This window comes from Ambystoma mexicanum, chromosome 5q, assembly GCF_040938575.1.
Source record: "Ambystoma mexicanum isolate Mex_15411 chromosome 5q, UKY_AmexF1_1, whole genome shotgun sequence".
In the NCBI taxonomy this organism is placed as follows: Eukaryota; Metazoa; Chordata; class Amphibia; order Caudata; family Ambystomatidae; genus Ambystoma; species Ambystoma mexicanum.
This window is the reverse complement of record NC_090933.1, coordinates 574,338,685-574,360,798: the sequence shown is the minus strand read 5'-3', so window position 1 is coordinate 574,360,798 and position 22,114 is coordinate 574,338,685. Positions and strand designations below refer to the sequence as shown.

The following is a 22,114-nucleotide window of genomic DNA, read 5'->3' as shown; positions in this document are numbered from 1 at the left end:
ATTTTCTTTTTCTGGAATATACGATCTACGCATGTTGGCTTCAAAAGTAGGACATCGCTGTTTTGTTTGCGCAATGATTTGTTTAAAAACGAATTAGGGCCTTTTTAACACTTTTGTTTTAATGGGACTTTCCCATGATAAAACTTTTTTGTAAATCAGGCCCTTAATTTCGATATTCGCAAAAAGGAAGTGTTTATGGAGGTCTCTTATCGCCCACGCTGAATGTTCCCTCTTCGGAGATTTTGTTCTATGCTGCGTAATGTAAGCAAAATGCATGAAAGCCGTGAGTAAGGTTTTTACGCATTTTGCTTACGCTACACAACATTTGAATTCATTTGTGTAGCGCAGAGGAGTGGTGGTAGGCAGCTTGTTTTTCCATCACCTTCCTTCCTCTACTCCGTACAAATGCTTCGACATTTGTGCCGGCAGGCTTTTCATGGCAGCTCACAGTGCTGGAAATGGAAGTGATTAACTGTGGGATCCCACATGCAGCGGGGAAGGGGGTGGGGGCGGCGGGCAGGCTTTTCATGGTGGCCCACAGTGCTGGAAATTGAAATTATTAAATGTGGGATCCCCCATGCAGCGGGGAAGGGGGTGGGGCAGTGGGCAGGCTTTTCATGGCAGCTCACAGTGCTGGAAATGGAAGTGATTAACTGTGGGATCCCACATGCAGCGGGGAAGGGGGTGGGGGCGGCGGGCAGGCTTTTCATGGCGGCCCACAGTGCTGGAAATTGAAATTATTAAATGTGGGATCCCCCATGCAGCGGGGAAGGGGGTGGGGCAGTGGGCAGGCTTTTCATGGTGGCTCACAGTGCTGCAAATGGAAATGATTAACTGTGGGATCGCCCATGCAGAGGGGGAGGGGGCGGGGGCGGCGGGCAGGCTTTGGGGGAGTGGTTAAGAGCACTTGCATGGGGTGTAGGTGAGGGGGAACTCACAAGATTTTTCTCAGTCCCCCCTTCCATGAATAAACATTTACATTTCAGGAGATCAATTAATACATTATTAAAGAAAGGAGGAGTTTCCTGTAATGTTGCATGCAAATTACAGAAGGTGCACATCTTTTCAATGTAGAAAGCGGTTCTTCAACATTTTCTGCCGACTACAATCCTGACAGCAATATTCACAAGTGTTCCAACCAGAAGTACCTGTAGTGTAGTGTTTAATCCACTTGACTTTGATCAAGTTCGAATCTCGGTCTCAGGAACAAAAGCAGATGGGTTACAGTAATGGGCCCACATAGTTTTCCCTGATGCAAGAGCTGGGAAGACATTCTTTGCCAGTTCTCAGATCCAGGACAATCGGGCCCAATGACCTGCGCTGGTGACGGAAATGTTGGAGATTTAGCTCCAGCATTAGGCAGCCAGCCCCCATAGGGATCCAGAGCCGTTCTGAGGAATGGGCAGTCTGTCCCTTCGGCCTGGGCTCCATGCTCTTCCGAGGCCCCCGCAGCTACCTGCTGCCAAGGGTATAAGAATTAACGAGGGTTGGGCTGCGTCCAGCCACAGGCATTTTCTTTGTGCCTGTTTTAGCAAGCTGTGCTGTCAGCTCCAAACATCCTGTGATGCGCTTCTAGAGACAAACACCTCACCAGCAGCCCATCAGACCTGTGAGTCCTCACCAATAGGGTTTATCACACTCCTTTTTTTTTTAAAGTAATGGTCCATTTATGAACCTTTGTTTTGGAAAATGGGTTTGAAAGGGGCATTTTATTTGAAAGCACATACAGAAAAACGTATTGCCGTCCACATCTGTCTTCTTTGAAGGCAATTAAAATATGTTGACAAAAAAGAGTTGTGTGCTATCTTGATAGTGTTCATATATCCGCATTTGTTGTGTTAAATACATTTTTCCTTTTTTTTTTGGGAGAATGTCATATTTCACTCGCATCATATAAAGCATGCCTTTGTCAAATGATGCAGAAGGTTACCATTTCACGTTATCTTTTGTTATGATTATGTCTTGAAAGGCAGTTACAAGCCATTTTTTTATAATTTTGTGCAATTGCATTCTGGTATTTGTGGTCTTCAAGATGAGGTAAAAATAACACAACATTTGTTCTATTTTTGTTTTACCTATTGTTATAAGGATTCCTATATTGCTGGAATACTTTAATTATGATGTGTGTACTTTTCAAGTCCCGATTATTTTTGCAAGTCAAATCCATGGACCGGGTAAATCATCACAAAAAAAGGAGGGGGAAGTATCACAGGGCACATTGTTGTGGTGATTTACCAGGTCCATAGATGTGAGAAGAGAGGTTGCTGGACTGAAGATGTTCTATCTGGCCCTGTGCTGATTTTCAGGGTACACGTTGAGATTAAATGTGGGTTGAGAGCATCCACCCACTTTTTCAGAGTGCCGACTCCATCCCCCTTGGGCTTTTTCGAGGCCAGCATTCAAAAAAGCTTGTTTGCTCAAGTTTTAGCCCACTAGTATTTTACTTCACTAACCTACAAAACCACATGAAAGTGCCTCCAAAGCACATGTCTAGTATTGGTATTTTGCTTCCCATGGACTTTTTCGACACAGCTTTTTGGGTTAAAAGGGTGCACACCTTTTATACTTTGCCAGCAGTGTTCTGGGAAAATCCCCTCTAGCTATTTTATTTTATGGGTATTGACGATTCATTTTGTGAAAGACAATGCTTAATTCTATTTTGAATGTTCTTCTATTAGGAAAGGCCAGTTGAATAAAAATTGGCCTATTTCACTTTAGGACACGTTCAGTTCCTGTGCAAATGTTAATGATCCCCCACACATTTTTTTGGACTTGAGCCCTATTGATAACATTTGAAGACCTGCAGAATCGCTTACTCTGACTGACTCAGTACCTTTCCAGTAAATAAGCTTTGTTACAATTACACTATCCTGAAGCAAAAGCACTTTGCCCTGTCTGGCCCAGGGCCAATCCATCCCCCTACATCCTTAGAACGTGCAGTCACATTAGATATGTTTGGATTACTTACCAGTGATCTTCATTACTCTTTGATCCGTTCTTCCTCTTCCCAGTACTTTCTTTTGAGGTGCACATCTCTACAAATGATTCTTCTCACTCGGCCGGCTACTCCTAAATAAGCCCCACTCCTGATATTGTTACAACTGTAATATTAAAAGTTGCAATTCACATATTGAATGCCAGTTTATTTGATCCCCACAAATATTAATGACTAATTTTGCGACATAATTTTCTGCAATGCAAATAAAGGGGCCCCACACATAGGTTGCCGCCCAGGGCCTCGCAAATCATAGGATCCATCCATTGTACAAATTTGCATGTCAGGCAGCATTTAATTGTAACTGTGAATGCTGTTTACCATGCATGGATGGTAAGCTGTGTTTACAAATGTGTACAGCCAAGTTCCGACGGGCAAATGATGATAAAAAAATTTGCCGGCAGTTACCTGGCTACACCTAAGTGCAAATGTAAAAAGTTCCTGCTTGCAAATTACGATTCGGAGCAACGTGAGCCCTTTGAATCCACAGGCTTTGCTTTGCACTAATCGTTTTTTGTAGGTTGTTTATTTTTGATACTACTGGGGTCTATCAGAGGAGGGATTCCAACCATAAAAACAACTCTCGATTCACTTCGGAGCTTTAATTTAAATGATCGTATTACTGATTAAAATGAAAATCATTTACGTTGCTTAATGCGTCATGTAAAACAGTCAATGGGAAAAGATCTTACCAAGGCCACGTTGCAGTTTTTGACTGCCATTAAAACACGATTTCTTTTTGGCTATTAGGTGGCACTGTAAGCTCAGCCTATAAGCTGAATGTATTGGCACAGGGAGTTAATATAGGAGAGAGATGGGAGGAGGGTCGCACAGCCTGTAGCTGATTGGTCTTTTGCCCACCCGCTGACCTTGGCTGCTAATGCTAGTTGGCCATTCCCAATCACTATCTGCCCTTCACAAAACATCTCACCCTGCTATATCGTTGAGTTAACTCTGTTCTTTTATGAGTTGCCAATATTGATTCAAAGCAGCCTTCTCTTAAATGCACACGTAAACCATCTCTGGTTTTCTTAACCAAGTGTTCTATCACCCAAGTGAATTATAAGCAATCATTATGTCATGCGCAAAAAAGTGTGTCTTTGGCGCCTGCTCCTTGCACCAAACGTCCGAAATTCAGTGGCTTCACATACAAAATCTGTTTGGCCTCGCTTTGTATTATTTATTATTGTGCGTTAAAATATTGTGAATCTATACTGCTGATGTAATCGTTTCCTGTGTTTATCATTTCATGCGTTTCCCATTTATATAACAATCCTTCAGCTGTATTTGAAGCGTCGTACTGATGCATTGGCTGAGCACACAGGAGCAAGAGTGACATCCAATGACGTTTATGTCTGCATTTGGAATAGTGAGGTGGTACACTTGCTTCGATCCCCAAACAAGGAAAAGTTACCAGGCTTAATATGCTGGGCTCTTCCTGACGGGGCAATTCACGGCAATGTTTGCATCTTGCCTTCTGAATACTGGTGCGTGAAAGGTAACGCTGAAAGGGAAGATCGGATTTGTCCACAAAGTCAGCTAAAATCCTGAAGGATGTGCAGTATTACGCGTTCACAAACGTATGTGGTGTTGCTGCATATGCACCGTGTTGCTTTTTATGTTGAGATGTGTTTATTAATTCCGATGGAATGCAATTTATGTTGTCATGTTTTCCTCCTTCTAAGCATTCCAATAAAACACACACCTCTGCATTGTGTTGAATTCAGAGAGTGTTGTCAGTAGGTCAGAACCAGGTTAGAATGATAGCGCCTCTCCTGGTGGCCGTGGTCCTTTTTTAGTAAAACCCAGCCTCCTTGAGTCAGAATCTCCTCTGCCTCAACTGTGTGTATGTTGGTTTGAGGCATACAGCATGGGGATGTGTAACTGTGTGCGATGCGCTGTGCAATTATCACCAACTCCTTTTGTTGTAATTTACTTTCCTTTGGGGTGAAGCAGCACACTCTGCCATGTCATGCATCACACTGGGCTATGTCATGGTCTGAGTTTCTCCGTTGATGTCTTGTTTGACTATTTTGTATTGTGCTGTTTTTCCCTATCCAAAATCATTAATAGATGCAATCCTTCAACTCAATCTCCTTGACCACACACTTTTAGAATTGTCACAAGGGTGACGAGGAGCAGCACTACACCCTGGGTCTCCAAGAAAACACTCAAGAAGTAGCCGAGTTTTGGAACATACTAAAGGCCGCACATATTTGTATCAAAGGCACAAATATGACTGAAAATTCATTTTAGTTAGACAAGTTAGATATTACATGTTCTGTCATGTTAAATTGACCTACACCGTGCACCGTTACCATTAGCACAGTCTTCTTGCACTCATGTGGCTCTATAAGAAAGAGGGCGGGGTGGGTTAGTGAGGGAAGAGGGATAGGAAAGAGGTTGTGCTTTTTTGTTGATGCTTGAAGTACCAGGAGAAACACGTGTCTGCGTGTCGGCGTTGTGAGTGAGTTTTGATTGTGTGCACTGCTTCTTGTATCCGTAGGGGTAATGCCCAGTGTCTGGGATTGTTTGTTGTGTGCAAATGTTTGTTATGTTGGATGTGTGTTTTGTGTGTTTCATGTGTAGTTTGACTGGTCCACAGGATGTGTGTGGTAATTGCGAGGAATAGAGGGGTCTAAGGGGGGGGAGCAGGAGCAGGGATGTCTGAAAATTGCATAATCTTTAACAATGCTAACAATACCGAAAATCCTGCAGTGTGATTGAGTCTGATGCCAAGAGATCAGCTGTGAAAAGCAGCAAAAATAATGTCATCAATTCTATCTGTGAGGGGGCCACTTTTCTTTGGTGTCTTGTATTTATCCCCACACACCTTCCACTGGCACCCATTGGGGATGATCCCAAGCTCATGCCCTTAAATCCATTCCAGGTTGGCGCCATTCCCCCATTTCCTCACGGACTGGTATGTCAATGGGAAATTAAATGCGCCACTACGCATACCACCCAGCCAGTGACCACACTCCCCCTCCTGACTCCAACCACAATCCCGGCGAAAATTCTTCACAGCATCTGATGTCCGTGACACTTAACATCTATTGAATTCAGGCCCATACTGCAGTCACCCTGCCATATAATGAATATATCATTCGTGATTTGCACTCTCTGCCCTCCAACATAGACTGTGCCTGTGTGTGTGTGTCTGCCCGCCAACAGTCCTTCTATACACACACCATATGCAAAAGACAGATAGATATGATGGCATCTGTAAAGCAGGGGATGGGGGAGGGCAACATCCTCAATAAAAAATAAAAAAACTACCACACTCCCTGCATGAACTGAACCCAGATTCACACACTCACCCTCGGATCCATTTCAGAGATAGAATTTGGATTTCACAGCAATTACTAATGCAAACAGAGCATCCCTCTCTTCTTCGTCATGCTTAGATGCCAGTACTACCCCGCCATGGTAAATGTACCATGGAAGAACCAGGAAAATGCTACTGTAAATATTATGACCGAACAAGAGACCTCTGCCACCTTAATAGGCCTCCTTCAATTGTCCTTCATTTGGAACGCTCAGGCTATCCTAGATTTAATGATTTGTTAATTACGATCAGTCAGTTTTAACATATTGCCCCAGTTGTCAGCTATTACCCGTTTCTAAGTTCAACAAATTGGTGCTAAGTTAATGCAAAAACCTGATGCCGTGCAAAAGTATGGTGATGGTACGCATGCAGAGAAACAACTGTGGTGTTAAAGCCCTAATAGACCTATCAGTAATTGTTGGTCATTTTGTGCCACATAGGTAAAACCAACAACGTAATATTACTCACCTGCCATCCAAACTAGGATCAACAGAAAATTGCAGTCCTCAGCTTGAAGAGGAGCTTGATACCATATTTGCCTTTGAATCCCCATCCACCTTAATTCTCTTGCATTCTCATTCTAGGGAACAAATAGGTGCATGACACCAGCTGGCCCAACTGCCATTCACATACCTGTACAAGGAATTACTCCTGTGTTAGACTGACATTCAATATTTAATGGCATCCCTATTCATGACTGTCATTAGCCACCCAGTCTACTTGATATATTTGTACATGGACATCCCAAATACAGGTGATCTTGTAAGACCAACAGCACATCTATTAATAGAAAGGAGACTATCAGACGCAGAGTAAGATAAACATAACAAAGTTTATTTCACTTGAGTGGGCTCAGGTTCGACTACAACCCATTTCTCAGAGAGAGTAGCGAAGTGAACAATTTGTCAGAGGGGCAGTCCCTCTATTATACAATGTTCACCAAATGTACAGTTGGTGTAACCTATCACAGGTTTCCTGTTACGTACACAATAGTGCAATTAAAGATGGGTTAGTCATTAGCTCTTTGAACGGCCACCAGGCCTTGTAGGATTAGCCATCCCAGATAAGGAGACATCAACCATATCTTATCTTTGTCCCTGCTGCCGGTGGCTAAACTTCCACCTTGCAGCTCCAAAATTGAACAATTCCTGCAATAACATGTGTTTGCTAACCTTTGGCACATATGCCATGAACACAGTTTTTCTTGTCTATTCAGCAAAGATTACAAAGTAAAGGCTTGACACAAAAAGATTCTTCAACAAGAGAACAAATGGAGTAGCTTAGGGCTAACTAAGCTAAATATTTTTCTCAAACCCTCCTTTTAGCCTGAGCTAGTACATTTTAGCTTGATTAATATTAAACACTTTTTATGATGAAGACACATGTTCAGTTGACTGGGTTGCTTTTCTACCTAGCTGGAGGGCCATGTAATCATCGTAAACTTTTTCTGAATCGCCTACATCAATGGCGATTAAGTTACTAATTTCAACCTCCTGCATTATAAGGGCATTGGTGACCTTTATAGGGGGTATGGGTCCGGGCATACACATTTGGGATAGCATAGGAAAACAAGCAGCAATGTATTGAGCACAAAGTCCTAGAATTATAAACAGAGCCAACAAAATCTTCCATCCCCAGGTGCTCAATAAATTCCCAAACCACAACAACAGATCCCAGGACCCTAATTCCACATGGACTTGATCTGCCAAATAATGCATCATAGTAATGGCATAACAAATGCCCTTAGAATATTCTGGTATGTAAATGCAAAAAGACGAGCCCCACATTTTGCAAACTCCTCCTCTATCAGCCAAGATCATGTCCAACACCATCCAATTCTTAAGTGCTACTAGACAAATAGATTGTTGCTCTAAAGTGATTTGGTAAGGATTCCTGTTGTTTCATTAATGGTAGCCTCCAATAGCCTGGCTAATTTCGTAAAGGCTGCTGAGTTAATGCCAGTACCTGCCCATGCAAAGAAACCCTTCATTATATCCACAAATATTTCCCCAGCAGTGTCTTCCTGAACCTCTCGATTAACTCACTGCTTAAGCATATCAGAAGAGTCTGCATAATGCGCATCCAGCAACAGGGCTCTGATGTAACAAATACCTCCCCACTTAGAAGGCGGCCACGGGTAGGCCCATCGATCACAAATTAATTAAGTGTTTGGGCTGACATTCATAGGTTCAATGTCGTTAATAGTGGTGTTGGAAGGGAGGGCAATGGTGTGGTTACATTGGGCACTACGGCCTACTGGGAAGGTGCCATTCTTGGAGAAACATAAAAGGGGCTAAGCAATACCATACAATGCGTACCTAGGGATGATGTTTTTTTGGAAATTGGCCAAGTTCTTACGCTCATTTTAAAATAGGGTATATGGTCCGAGTGTACCAAATCTCTGTAGGCATAGGGGGTCAATTCTTCTTTTTCTGCATTAAAATGGGTAGCCCAGGAATAGTTTAGATACCCCAGAACATTGTTATTGAAATGATAGACAAAGGTGGTTTGAGCCCTTTTGACTTGAGCCCCCTTTTTGTATTCACCACGAGTTACCTATATAATATTGATTAAATAAGGCGGTATAGATGGCGGCACAAGAGGTGACCAGGGAGTATGTTCTTTTCAGGAGAGTCGATGCTTGGAATTCTGGGGGTATTGAGCACACATCCAACAGTCTGTTTTATTTAAAAGCTGGTGGGTTTTGTTCAGCAACATTAAGAAGAGTTATTATGATATCCCACTCTCCTTTCCTTATGAAAAGGGTAAATGGTGTAAGATTTAACCAGAGGGGAAAGTGTAGTAGAAGTTAAAGGCAATAGGATATGCATAGGGGCCTTTGCCTCCAAAGTCCAGAACACAAAAAAACAGAATTACTAAAATGAACAAAATAAACAAAATAATAATACATTTTTCCTTCGTTGTCCATGGCCATCTATTATTCAGTTTATCATAGGCCATAGCCCTCTGGTTAGCAAAAGGGTGCCTAACTCTCATTGTCCGTTAAGAGGCCTCACTGATACAGGCTTTATAAGTTTATCCACTGGCGGCACCTGACCACGTGACCTGTTCTTGATAGAAGTCTTTGGTTCCCTGCTCCCCTCTGCCTCCTTGCATCTTTGGGGAGTATGGAGGGAATGCTGTTGGCTTCTTGTGGGCACAGACCTGGGTGCCACACTTTCCTGCCTTTTGAAGTTCTTCCCTATTCTTTCCTTTTACACAGGTTATAACAAGTTACCCCTGGCACAGAGTGATCCTCAAACAAATCGGGCATCCCAGAGCCCAGTAGACCCTCAGAAAGGTTAACGCTTGGATCTGTGTATTCTCTGTCACTGAAGGGTATGTACTGTGCTACATACTCACCTTCACAGTCTCCAACTCCCTGTTCTAACCACATATCATAGGGCAAAGGCAAGGGTACTCACTTCAGGTGTGCTGCATATATTCATTGTTTCTTTCCTTCCACTCGGACAGTCGTCTGAGTGACCAGCAGGACATGAAATGGCCCTTTCCAATGAGGCTGGATTTTCTTTGGAAATCTTTCAACAAAACGTGGTCCCCAGGCCGTATGGTATGATCAGGACCCCGCATTTATCAGGCAAAGCTTCCCGAATCTGTTGATGAATCAAACACACATTTTAGAGCCAACTGTTTACAATAATCCACCAACAACGGGTATTCCATCGCTGATAGTTTCTTAGGTCTAGCAGCATTCCGAACATTGGCAGGTCTACCAATTACAATCTCATAAGGTGAGAGGCCAGTTCTAGTTTGTACTGTAGTTCTCATAGACAATAAAGCTAGTGGTAATGCATCGGGCCATTTTAATCCACTATGTGCACACATTTTGGCTAGTTTGTTCTTGGGTATGCCATTATGTCTTTTAATTAAACCAGTTGATTGTGGGTGATGGGCTGAATGGAATGTATTCTTGATCTATAACCCATCACATACATGTTGTATTATTGTGGCTGCAAAATGAGGTCCATTATCAGACCAAATCACGCAAGGTAATACAAAACAGGGAAAATACTCTTTTAGCATAATCTTTGTGGTTGAAATGGCAGTTTTGTCCTTCAAAGGAGAAGCCTCAACGCATTTGCTAAACGCACTGATCACTACTAAAACATACTTCTAATTCTGGCATTGTTCCATTTCAATATAATCAAATAATCAAAATGTGTTACTTCAAATGGCATTGATGGTGGGCCGAAACTGACCTTAGGCACTGAGGTTCATTTTCCAATGTTATGTTGCAAACAAACCATGCAGTTTTGCACTAATCATTCAGCTACTTTGGGAATGCTGTTGTTTCTCCATTCTGGGTCTAGATGTTTACAAATGCCCTTATTGCTAATGTGGGCTCGGACATGGGCCAAAGTTACTGCATCCGGTATGTTAATATTAGGTAGCATCCATCATTGCTTAGTGTGATCATCCCAACATCCTTCATCATTCCAGCTTCTAAGTCTGTTGCCATATATTCGGCTATTTGGTCTGCAAAGGATTTGCCTTTTGTGACATTGTTAACAATGTTATGGTTGGCTGAACATTTTATGATTGCTAGCTTTGTAGGTAGTGCTAGGGCTGACAACAACTGTACTATCAATGGACCATGCTGAATCTTGGTACCATGAGATGTTAAAAATCCCCTCTCAGCCCATAGTTTTCCAAAATTGTGAGCTAAACCAAAGGCATGCTAACTGTCAGTGTAAATATTCACTCTGAGCCCTTGGGATGTCTCACAAGCTCTAGTCGGGGCAATTATATACACTGCTTGTGCAGAATTGTAGGGGGTCCTTCTAGTCTGTACTACTGTATCCAGTGTGGTGATTGCATAAACAGCAGTAGTGGTGCAATCTGGGAGTTTAAAGCAGGAACCATCATAATAAATTTCCCCTTCCGGGGATGGCAAAGGTGTATCAACCAAGTCGATTCTCACTTTAGTTACTTGCTCAGTGATAAAAATACAATTGTGATTTTTGTCATGAAAATGCAAGATGCAAAGAATTGCATTGTTTAATCTGTATGTGAGACGAAAACAAGACAAGCTCATACCTTGTAAGATGAGCCGACGTGAGGTGTTTGAGTTTGTGTCCTATTTAGTAATATGTCTACTGAGTTAGGCACCATCAGGGTTAAGGAGTGACCCAAAACCATGCCTTCACTTTGTTTTACTGAAGTAGCGGCAGCAGCCACTGACTTTAAACATTTTGGCAAATCGCATGCAACAGGTTCCAATGTGGAGGAAAAATATCTGCATGGTCTACTTTTCCCTTCGTGTTCCTGTGTTAATACTGCCAAAGCACAACCACCCCTCTCATGCACAAACAACGCAAATTCCTTACCACAATTTGCTGTATCTAATATGGGAGAAGAGCATAAAGCAGTCTTAAGCCTGGTGAAGGTTTCCTGACATGCTTTATCCCATGATGTTAGTAAAACTGTGTCCTTTTTTGTTAATTGTAATAAGGGCTTGATAATCATAAAAGTAATCGGAATCGATTGCCTGCAATAGGCTGCCATTCCAACAAAAGCCCTAACCTTTGATTGAGTGTTTAGTACCGCCATATCAGAGATAGTTTGTATCCTTCAGGTGCAAGGTGCCTACCCTGCCTCTACAGGATCTAACCTAAATAGGCAACCTCCTTTTGACAATAATGACATTTCTTCAAGGATGCTTTGTGTCCGGTACTAGCTAGGTGAATTAAAAATTTTGTAGTGAGTACCTAACAACAGTCCTGAGAGTCTGCTGCAATTAACAGATTGTCAATGGACTGTATTAATGTACAAGATGAAGGTAACTCTATGGTGTCTAGTTGCTCTTTTAAAGCCCTGCTGTAAATACTTGGGCTCTCTGTGCATCCCTAGGATACTCTGGTAAATGTGAAGGACCAGCCGCCAAGGGTAAAGGCAAACAAATACTGACTATCTGGGTGTATTGGGATACTAAAGAACACATTTTTAAGATCAATGATAGAAAAATCAGTTGCTTGTGCAGGGATCATGGTCAAGATGCTTGTGATGTCTGGAACAATGGGAAATTGGGGAAAACAATTTAGCTAATTGTCCTTTGATCAATTAAAAATCAGTAGGGTAAAACATTGTCTCCCTAATGTAAGGAACTGAGAAACAGAGTCTGATTGAGGGGAAATAGGTAAATACACTCCATAGGGCGAACAATAAAACAGCAGCCTAGAGACTGGGCTAATTACTGGTGTACCTGCAAACCCTACAGAAACATTCTGTTGCCCTGACAGAGGAATATCTGGAACCCAAGACTGGTCAATGGAGAATTGTAGTGCTCCAGTATCCAGTAGAAATGTGTGTGGCCTATCCCCAATTTCCATTTGTACGTAGGGCCCTTTGGTTAACAGGGATAGGGGTACGTTCGAGCTCCTGCTTCAGGCTGTCCTAGCCAAATAATATATCATCGGACGTGTAATACTTGGAAAAATAGTTCCGGGAAGGGTTATCAAAAATGTTAGTATTCCTTGGAGAATGCTGGTTATCCCTATTTCCCAAATTATGTCAAAATGCTGATTCTGGGAAATTGGATTTCTATTTGACCCCTGCATTCCAATGCTACATCCTCTTGGCCTTCTAGTTAACTTTCTGTTTCCTTTCTGCTGGAGGATCCGACACTGCATTCTCCAGTGGTCATCTTGTTTATAATAGGCACATTGATTCTGACTTGCAACCCCACATTTTGGGTCAAACAGTCCTCTGGGTTGGGCATAACCTCCCCTTGGTCCTCTAGCCACTTGTTGCAAAACCACTCTATTATTCAGCTCCACCATTTTCTTTTCTACCTTCTCCCTTTTGCTTTTCACTCTTTTCTCATAATAATAATACTGAGCCATGTCAGAGGGTGATTTTGTCTGCTAGGCACTTTCAGAAGCTGTAATTTGGGACTGAATTTCAGGCAAAAGTGCGCGTACAAATTAATCGACAAACAGTCTCTTTCATGGTTCAGTGCTCAAATCTTGGCTAATGTAGTCAGAAAATATTTGTTCAAATCTATTGAAATATTCGGTTGCTCCCTCATTTTTATTTTGTGTGCAGGCAGCCAATTTATCCCAATTTATTTTATTTTTCGCGCACTAAAGTTTTTAGTTTAGTCAAAATGGAATTGGCCACATTTTGTATTAGTTGTGGGGGTTTTTCGCTGGCCTTACGTTTGGCTTCGGCAGTGATGAGTGCAGCCAACATACCCCCAAATTATTGGTCATCCTGGTCTCTAATCTGTTTCCATAGGTCAGAAGGCAGAATAATGGGGAACAGTAGTTCTATATCCCTCAGGGTAAATACAAAAGAGCCAGGGACCAACTGTACTTCTTTGTAGAAACTTGTGTGATTTTTCCTAACATCAGGTATAGATTGTTTGAAAGTATTCACCTCTTGCCTGGAAAAAGGGACATGTACAAATTGCCTCTTTAACAACCACAGGGTCTCCCAGGTTTGCGCCTGATTCCACTTTGCATGGTACAAGTGTAGGAGGTACTTCTCTCATGGGTAATTGCTAGGTAGATGACACGTTCCTATGATTTAGTAGCAAGCGTTAATCAAGAGACAGGATAACGGGTCGGACACCGGGGAGGAGGCATTGTCTGTGTATTCTCATGATTTCAGCGGGGCAACACATGTTTTGTCGGAGACACTGATCTTGTAACCATTCAGCCATGATTTGTAAAACCTGTCGCTGTGTGGGTAGCAGATATTGTACAAAGGTTTGATATATAGTTGTAGGGGCGAGAGAGAGAACAGAGATCCATCTCACTGCATCCCTCACAACGCCGCGGTCTTCCCTTGATTCCTTTGAACTTTGAGGGGAGACAGACTGTTCAGTATAGACTGGGAACTCAGTGGCAAAAGACATAAATCCCCGGTTTTGATTGCTTAATCGATCCATTTCTTCCTTTAGCGTGTATAACTGTTCATGGTGGCGGTGTACGCCGTTCGCAGTGGACAATGTACAGTCATCATGATTTAATTGTTGTAAGTCTTGTGGCACTGGGGTGTCAGTGATATCTTTCCACATCCCCTCAAGTACCTTCCCCATGTGTTCTAAAAAGATAGTTTTGTTTGGAAAGAGAGTAGTCATTCATAGAATGGGAGGAGGCTGTTTGGCCAACTCCCTACTATGGGTAAGGCATCCTATTCTGGAAAGTCTCAAGGAAATTCCCCTTCTTATCCTTTCTAAGCTGGAAGGTGAAGGTGCACTATCTGAGGTGGCTGGGATGATCATCGAATGGGTGTATCTGGCAAAGGAGGGGGCATGCATTGGAATGATTGGTGCTGGCGGTGGAGGAGGTTCTATACGTGGTAAAAGTGGTTGTACTAGTACTGATGGTGCGTTGGGGACATATGGAGGAGGTGAAAAGGGCAGATCTCTTTTCTGAATTAATAACCTTTCCATTAATTCATCGGGTAGGGTTACCTCTGTAGTAGGATGCAATTTACAATAATCTAATTGAAATGCTCTATCGACAGCCCTACAACTGTCTTCTTGTTTTTTCTGATCATGTAATAATGCTGTTTCCGGCTGAGATGCGTGTCTTTGGGCCTGATTTTTCCTCTCTTTTGATGCATTGGGTGGCCTCTTTTTGCAAATCCCGAACAACATCAAAAGTAGCGAGCCTGGCTTTCTTCTGTAACAACACTGAGGGCCTCATCACGAGTTTAGCTGTAACCCTTAAATCTGGCAGTAGTGCTGTTACCGCCAGATTTAAGGGTCTGCCAAATCAGGGCTTTGGCGGATTTCTCCCCAGCTCTGAGCTGGGGGGATATCCGCTGAAAATTCACGCTCATACCGCCGGCGGGAAATCTGCCGGCGGTATGAGTGCGAAATTTCCCCATGCAGCCCAATGGTGAATGGGGCATTCCCGAATGGGCTCGGTGGGGAATGGGGAATTCCAAATCCGCCAAAGCCGTGATCCGGCGCTAATAGCACCGGTGGGTTTGGCGGTAGGGCAGATAGCGCCAGCGCTATTAGCGCCGGCGTTACTGCCCAACTCGTGATGAGGCCCACACTCTAAATGTTGGACCTTGGCTAAATCAAAAGAACCATTTTCAGGTCACTGTAAATCAGGTACATGTCTGGTCTAGTGGTGCCAACGACTATTAAAACTATTGACCCCAATCCATTTTTAATGTACATTTCATAAGCGGGGGAGCCATCAGGAGGGGGCAGGCTGACCATATTCAAAACCACTTGGTTTTCACATACTCCAGCAAAGTCCTGCCCAACAAGTGCACATTTTGCTAAGACGAGGCATTCTCCCAAAAGGCAAATATATTTGCAAATGTTTTTATCAACCAACTTGAGACAAACTCACCTGATTAAAGATAAACTCAGCAAGTCCCTATCAAACATCATTTTTGTCTGATGGTCCATCAAGATACGAAACACAGTCGCAGTTATAAAGGTTCGGGTCCCTCGTTGGGATGATCACTCAGTGTGGAGGCCAATGTGGATTGTGAGTAGCAGCTGATAGAAACTTTGTCTCCTTTTGGCAGGGATCCCCGATACACGATGGTCGTAGCACCTCATCACTCCACCCTCGAAATCCGATGGATCATCCTCAGAAGGGTCCCTGTACGGGGCGCCATTTTTGTAAGACAAAAAGTACATCTATCAATGGAAATCAGACCCAGAGTTAGATAAACTAACAAAGTTTATTTCACCCAAGTGGGCTCAGGTTCGACCATGACCCATATCTCAGGGAGAGTAGCAAAGTGAGTAATTTGTCAGAGGGACAGTCCCTCTTTTATACACTGTTCACAAAATGTACAGTTGGTGTAACATATCACAGGCTGCCTGCTATGTAAACAATTGTCAAATAAAAGATGGGTTAGTCACTAGCTCTTTGCATGACCACCAGGCCTTGCAAGATTAGCCATCCCAGATAAGGAGGCGACAACCATATCTTATCTTTGTCCTTGCTGCTGGGGGCTAAAGGTTCACCTTGCAGCATGTTTTTGCTGACGTTTGGCATGTATGTCATTGACATAGTTTTTCTTCTCTATTCAGCAAAGATTACAAAGTAAAGGCTCTACACAAGAAGAAGCCTTCAACAAGACACAAAATTGATCAGCTTATGGCTAACTAAGATACATACATGTTCACATTCTGCACACAGGATTCTTTCTATGGTCTAACATGCCATAGCCACAACATATAGTGGAATTGATGTGAAGCGTATGTGCAACTACCATCCCAGCCTTTATGTAGGTAACATTATGTTCTACACATTTTTTTATTGATGAGAGTGGTGGGTGTTTAATCAAACTGTCCACCATGCTAACCTAGTCCCCAAATATACTAGAAGTCATGAAAAGCCATTGGTTTATATCCGGCTAGGTAGCCCCTTGCAGCACGTGTTTTGCCCCGCACGCGCATTCTGCCTATGAAGGCTCCAGTTAGAATGTTCACTGTTATACATGTGCTTTGTAAAATTGGCTGATACTTTTGACCAGATAACTTCTGACCCCATGGCCTTTAGGGAATGGCCCCAGGCATACCTCAATTCCTCCTGACTAGAGTAATCAAAATAAAAACAAAAAATACTGGAAGCACCTACAGATTATCACAGCATACCTTCCTTCTCTGAGCACTTCATCCATGTTAATGTATGTTTTTGTCCTGATTCTTGCACCTGCGATGCACTACTTGCAATGTGTAGGCTAAGGACATTGCCCCACATATTTCACATTTTGTGAAAGGGTAACAATTCTAGATTTGATTAGCACAAGATAAATCCTGTTCCAGTGTATCAGCAAGGGTTTTTCTAGGTTTGTAAAGATCTGCGGCTACGCTAATGTTGGAATTTTCAGGACTTGGGTTAGCTAGTCTTTTGGTTGTAGCCCATGAGCTTCTATCTGGGCCTACAACCAAATGATTAGGGGCTATCGGCCACTAAGTAATCCCATAGCTACGCCTCTGGGTATCGGGCATTAGCAAGAAATAAAAATGCACTGCTGTGGAAGGAGAAGCCAGCATACGTCCTGGCGTAAATTTAACTCGATTGTGCAATGCAAACAATACCTTTTTTAGCCTATAATCAGGGTTGGCCCAGCCTGACCAAAACATGGGCAGTCTGTGCAGCTGACCCAGGCCCCACAGTGAAAGGGGCCGTGCAGGCATCAGCTGCCTGCCGCCAGCATATAGAGGGATATTGCTTTCAAAAGGGGTTGTGCTGTCTCCATCTACGAGGCAATGCTCCCATTGTGTTGTCATAGAGAGGCAACATGTCACCCCTTAACCTCCTACTCTGAATCTCTCGAGAACAATGCCCACACTCAGTGGCACATCAGACACAGGGGGCTCCCTAAATGCTGTTTATCACTTTATTGCTTTGGGAGTGGTTTACAAGTTATGGCCTATTTAAGAGACCATTGTTTTGAAAAAGATATTCTTTACAGTTCCATTTTAAGAACTGCAGAGGGGAATTTTTATTTAGAAAGTACACGCAAAGCACCAGTTAGTGCATAACTCTATGCCCTCCTCCAGGACAATTTTATAAATCACACACACCAGTTTAAAACTATCTAGCTAATTTTCACATGTTCATATTTAACATACCAAATAGCGTTTATTTTTTTTAGAACCTAACATTTGCCTCAAAGGATATATGAAGCATGCCTTTGTCAAACATTGAAACACAAATGGGTAACCTTTTCACACATTACCTTTTGTTACAAGACTTTAGTCCTGAAAGTACATTTTCAAAATCCACAGGCCATTTATTGCCTTCTGCTGAATTGCTTTATGGTGTTTGTAGTCTTCATACCAGGTGGGGGAGAGGGGGGTCGGTAATGCAACAATTATAAATGTCTTGCCTAGCATATTTCTATACAGATTTATATATCAGTGTGACTACTTTACCATGGTCTGTGTACTTTTCAAGTTACCTTTTATAAAACATAGTATTGTTTAAAGCCAAACATGGGGGTGAGAGGGGGAAGAATGAGAGGGCAAGCGAGTCATGAATATTTGCCCAGGATCTGACAGGATAGGTTACAGTCTTGGAGACTGGAGGAGTTATTTTCTCTTGTTCTGGTCCAATTGTGATTTGCAGGGCACAAGTGGAGGATACATGTGGGTGGACAGGGTCCACCTATTTTCTTCAGGGTGCAGTTGCAACCCTTGTTGGGAATTTTCGATGTCAACTTTAAAAAAAAAGAAATGTTTTCTTTGCTGAAATGTTCAGCTACTAGGATTTCACACCAGGTTGTCATGTTTCTAGTGCAGACACTTAACCACAAGACCACATAAAAGCACACGTCGCATGTTTGTATTTTGTTTTCCATGGAATATTTCATTATAAATTGTTGGATATGAAAGGTGGGCACCTTTTTATACCTTGCCAGCATAGTTATTGAACATTTTACTCTCTCTGGTTATGTTTCCAGGCTGATTAATGTTTTGAAAGGCAAATGCTAATTTGTCATGTGCAGTTTTTTCTAAGGGGAAAGGTCAATTTAACTAAATGTGTATATTTCACTTTAAGACATGTTCACTTACTGGGCATATTATTAATGGGTGGTAGCTTTTGATATTCACTATGGAGGCAGAGATTCCCAACCTGAGCTATGCAAGGGAGCTATACCCATCTACAGGTCGAAGCAACCCATTGTATAGCACATTTTGCAGCAGGAATAGAAAAAAAAACTATATGATTTAAAGGAAGGACCAGACATATAACATCTCAGGAACAGTTGCGTAACCTGCTGGGTTGCCTTTGCAGCATTCTGCTATAGGATACCTTGCTACTCATGCACCAGCAAAACGGATTTGGTCTGCCCACCCCATTCAATCAAGTGTCAGGTGATGATGATGATAGGTTATTTAGGTCCATTTTATGAGGCCCCTTTCCCATTTTGAAGTGAGTAGCAGTTGCTAATTTTGCAAGATTCATTCTAACACATCACCAAGCCTGAACCCAGCAGGAGAGGATTCCGAAACCCTACCAAAACCAGTGATTTAGGTGAGCACAGCAAGGAGAATAGTTGTAAATCCAACCTTTTCCAACATGCACTCAGCACCTATGCATATTTATTTAGCCTCCCCACACTTAGGACTGGAGCGCTGTTAATTTTGGTAGCATTTGGTGACCTGAAAAATTGCTTACTTCACTGTCTCAAGACCTCCCAGGTAAATAGGCTCTTTCGCACTATAAGGCAATCCCGCAGTATAGACAACCTGCCCTGTCTGCCCCGGGGCCAATCCCTGCCATGACATGAGATCCTTAGAACTTGCTTGGAGTTTATTGCCTTTGACAGCCAAAATAATCCTGATTTGAAGCCTATGAAATAAAAGTATATTGCTAGTTTGGACAACATGGGCAAATATATTCACAATAAAAATAAAAATAATAGGGAAACACTTGCAAAAACAGAATTTAACTTCAGTCAACAAACTACAATCACCATATTTTTGCATTGTTTTCCACAGTCCCATGGTGTGTTCAAACACAAGTTTTAAAAAGACCCTTTACAAACAATAAGTCTACCAATTACATCTGGGAAGAGAAGTGTACAAGTTCCCAAATGTACGACTGTTCTCAAATCCCTGGTTCTCCACTTAACCCAATTGTGTGCTTCCAGCCAAATCCTTTGATCTCACTATGCTTTATCTGATTAAAAGTCTATTTAAGACAGTCGTTGTCAAACATTTCTATGATGAGCCCCCACTCCCTTGTGTAGAAATATAGTTGCTGAGCTTCCCCTGGAGTAAAAGTCTTGTTGCTGCCCGACTCAGATGTAATATCTGATTATATATTCTATTAAAAGCAGTCACTGTACTCTCTTTTTGAAGAACCTCGAGCCCCCCTGGACACACGTCAGGCCTCCCTATGGGGGCCAGCCCCACAGTTTGAGAACCACTGATTTAAGGTATTCAGCACACAATGTGTGCTACTTCCAAAACAGTTTCACTCCTGATATTTCCCACTTAGGTAAATATTAACAGTGACAATTCATATACTGGACATCACACTTTATTTCTCCCTTGCCTTACTCATGGCCATTTGTTTTTCATTTAACTTCCCATGATACCGTTGCATATCGAAGACTCATTCTACACTGAGGCTCATGGGCGTGTTGCGCATTATATGAATGTTTTAATAACAATAATAATAATTATATAATATTTCTGTAATATTACTATTCATGCAAATAAAGGGAGGTTGCCCCACCACCATTTGCCACTGAAGCTCCTGCAAATCCTACGGCCAGCCCTGCCTATAACATATGGCCTATTATACCTTCAATGGGTAGAGGATAGAATCGCTGGAAAAAAACATTGAGACTGACTTGATATTTTTTTAAAGACACTATCTAACAATTTCCCCAAATATTCTAGAACTGGAGTTTGTTTACAGAATTGCACCAGACCTAAAATGAGTTAGGAAGGGAGTTTAGTGCTTTTAAAAAAAATATCGAGTCACCCTCGATGTTTTTTTTCCAACGATGATATCACATATCACCCTTGCATGTCTTTAGGATGCAGCATAGTGCTGTATTTTAATGCACATTCTCAGAAACAGAGTTCATGACACACATGTTCACCAGGCTCTGTCATGTTACAAGCCAGTGCTTTAACAGCAATGAGCCATTTTCAATCTGTTGTTTTCAAAACTTAGTCCAGGATTAAGGAAACCTCCCACTCTGATCTTAACACCACCCAATCTCAAAGCATTATAAAACCAACTGTTCTTACAGTGCCGGATTAAACCCTGTGGAGACCACTATGCAGTCGAAATGTCACCCCCCCCAGGAAATTATCTCCTAATACGTCTTTAATTTTCTGTTCAACTTTATTTTGAACTGTTGTCACGGGGCCCCTAAAAGGCTGGTGCCTACTTGGCCTAATGGATAATCTGGCAGTGTGCCCTTACCGTATCTATCGAATGCTATTAAATATACGGAAATTTGATCATTTTCTATGCCTGTCTTGCATTACAGACCCACTTCCTTCTAGATAGATAGAAACCTAGCTGTGTTACACAACACCCCCTGTATTATACCCCCAAACCTGCTAACCAACAGAAGTCTGTGTCCACGTTGCTGTTCAATGAACTATGAAAAAATCATCCACTCGTTAGATTACATTTGCACCATCCAGAATCCCTGGCTAATATTTACAGTTGTATGCACTACAGCAGAACGTCTCTCTTAAGCATTTACTACATTGAAGTGTAAGCACTACATTCCATGAACCTTGGGAGTGTCTGGCTACTATTGAAGCCCATCTTCAGGGCTGGCTGAAGATGTGTCACCGCTTTTGGGGGCCCATTTCAACATGATGGTTGGGGGCCCAACTTTCTCAGAGTGGAGAGCAGACGGAGGGAAATGGAAATAAAAAGAAATACTGCCAGTGGGTTAATAGCCAGCGATTATCATGAGACGGCCAGCCAACTGGGAGCTGAAGCTCTAAATGTCCACTGAAAATCTATTTATCCTTCTTTGTCAGTAAGGGGCAAATACAGAAAAAACCTAAGTGAACCGGTACCACAGAGACCCGAGGGAGGTGACGACTGCAGGGATCCAGCAAATGCAGCTTTTAGTGTGCGTGCTGCAAAGTGTAACTTTAACATTTCGAATGAAAGGCTTATGTTGCTCTCCCATAAGACTGCTGACTGCCACATGTGCAGCAATTGCTGGGGGTGCCCCTGAGACTTGGGGCCCTTTCAAATGAAAAGATTGAAAGGCTCTGATATCATCCCTGCCCATCCTCCCTGTACGTAAATGGTTGACTTTTGTGTTTCAATGTTCTACAATTACTCATA

General features: G+C 42.4%; 1 protein-coding gene across 1 annotated transcript in view; it reads left to right on the top strand.

The window, feature by feature from the left end:
- The window catches only part of OPRK1 (opioid receptor kappa 1), a 312,784-nt gene that overhangs the window by 2,243 nt on the left and 288,427 nt on the right, over window positions 1-22,114 (top strand). The window lies entirely within an intron of this gene.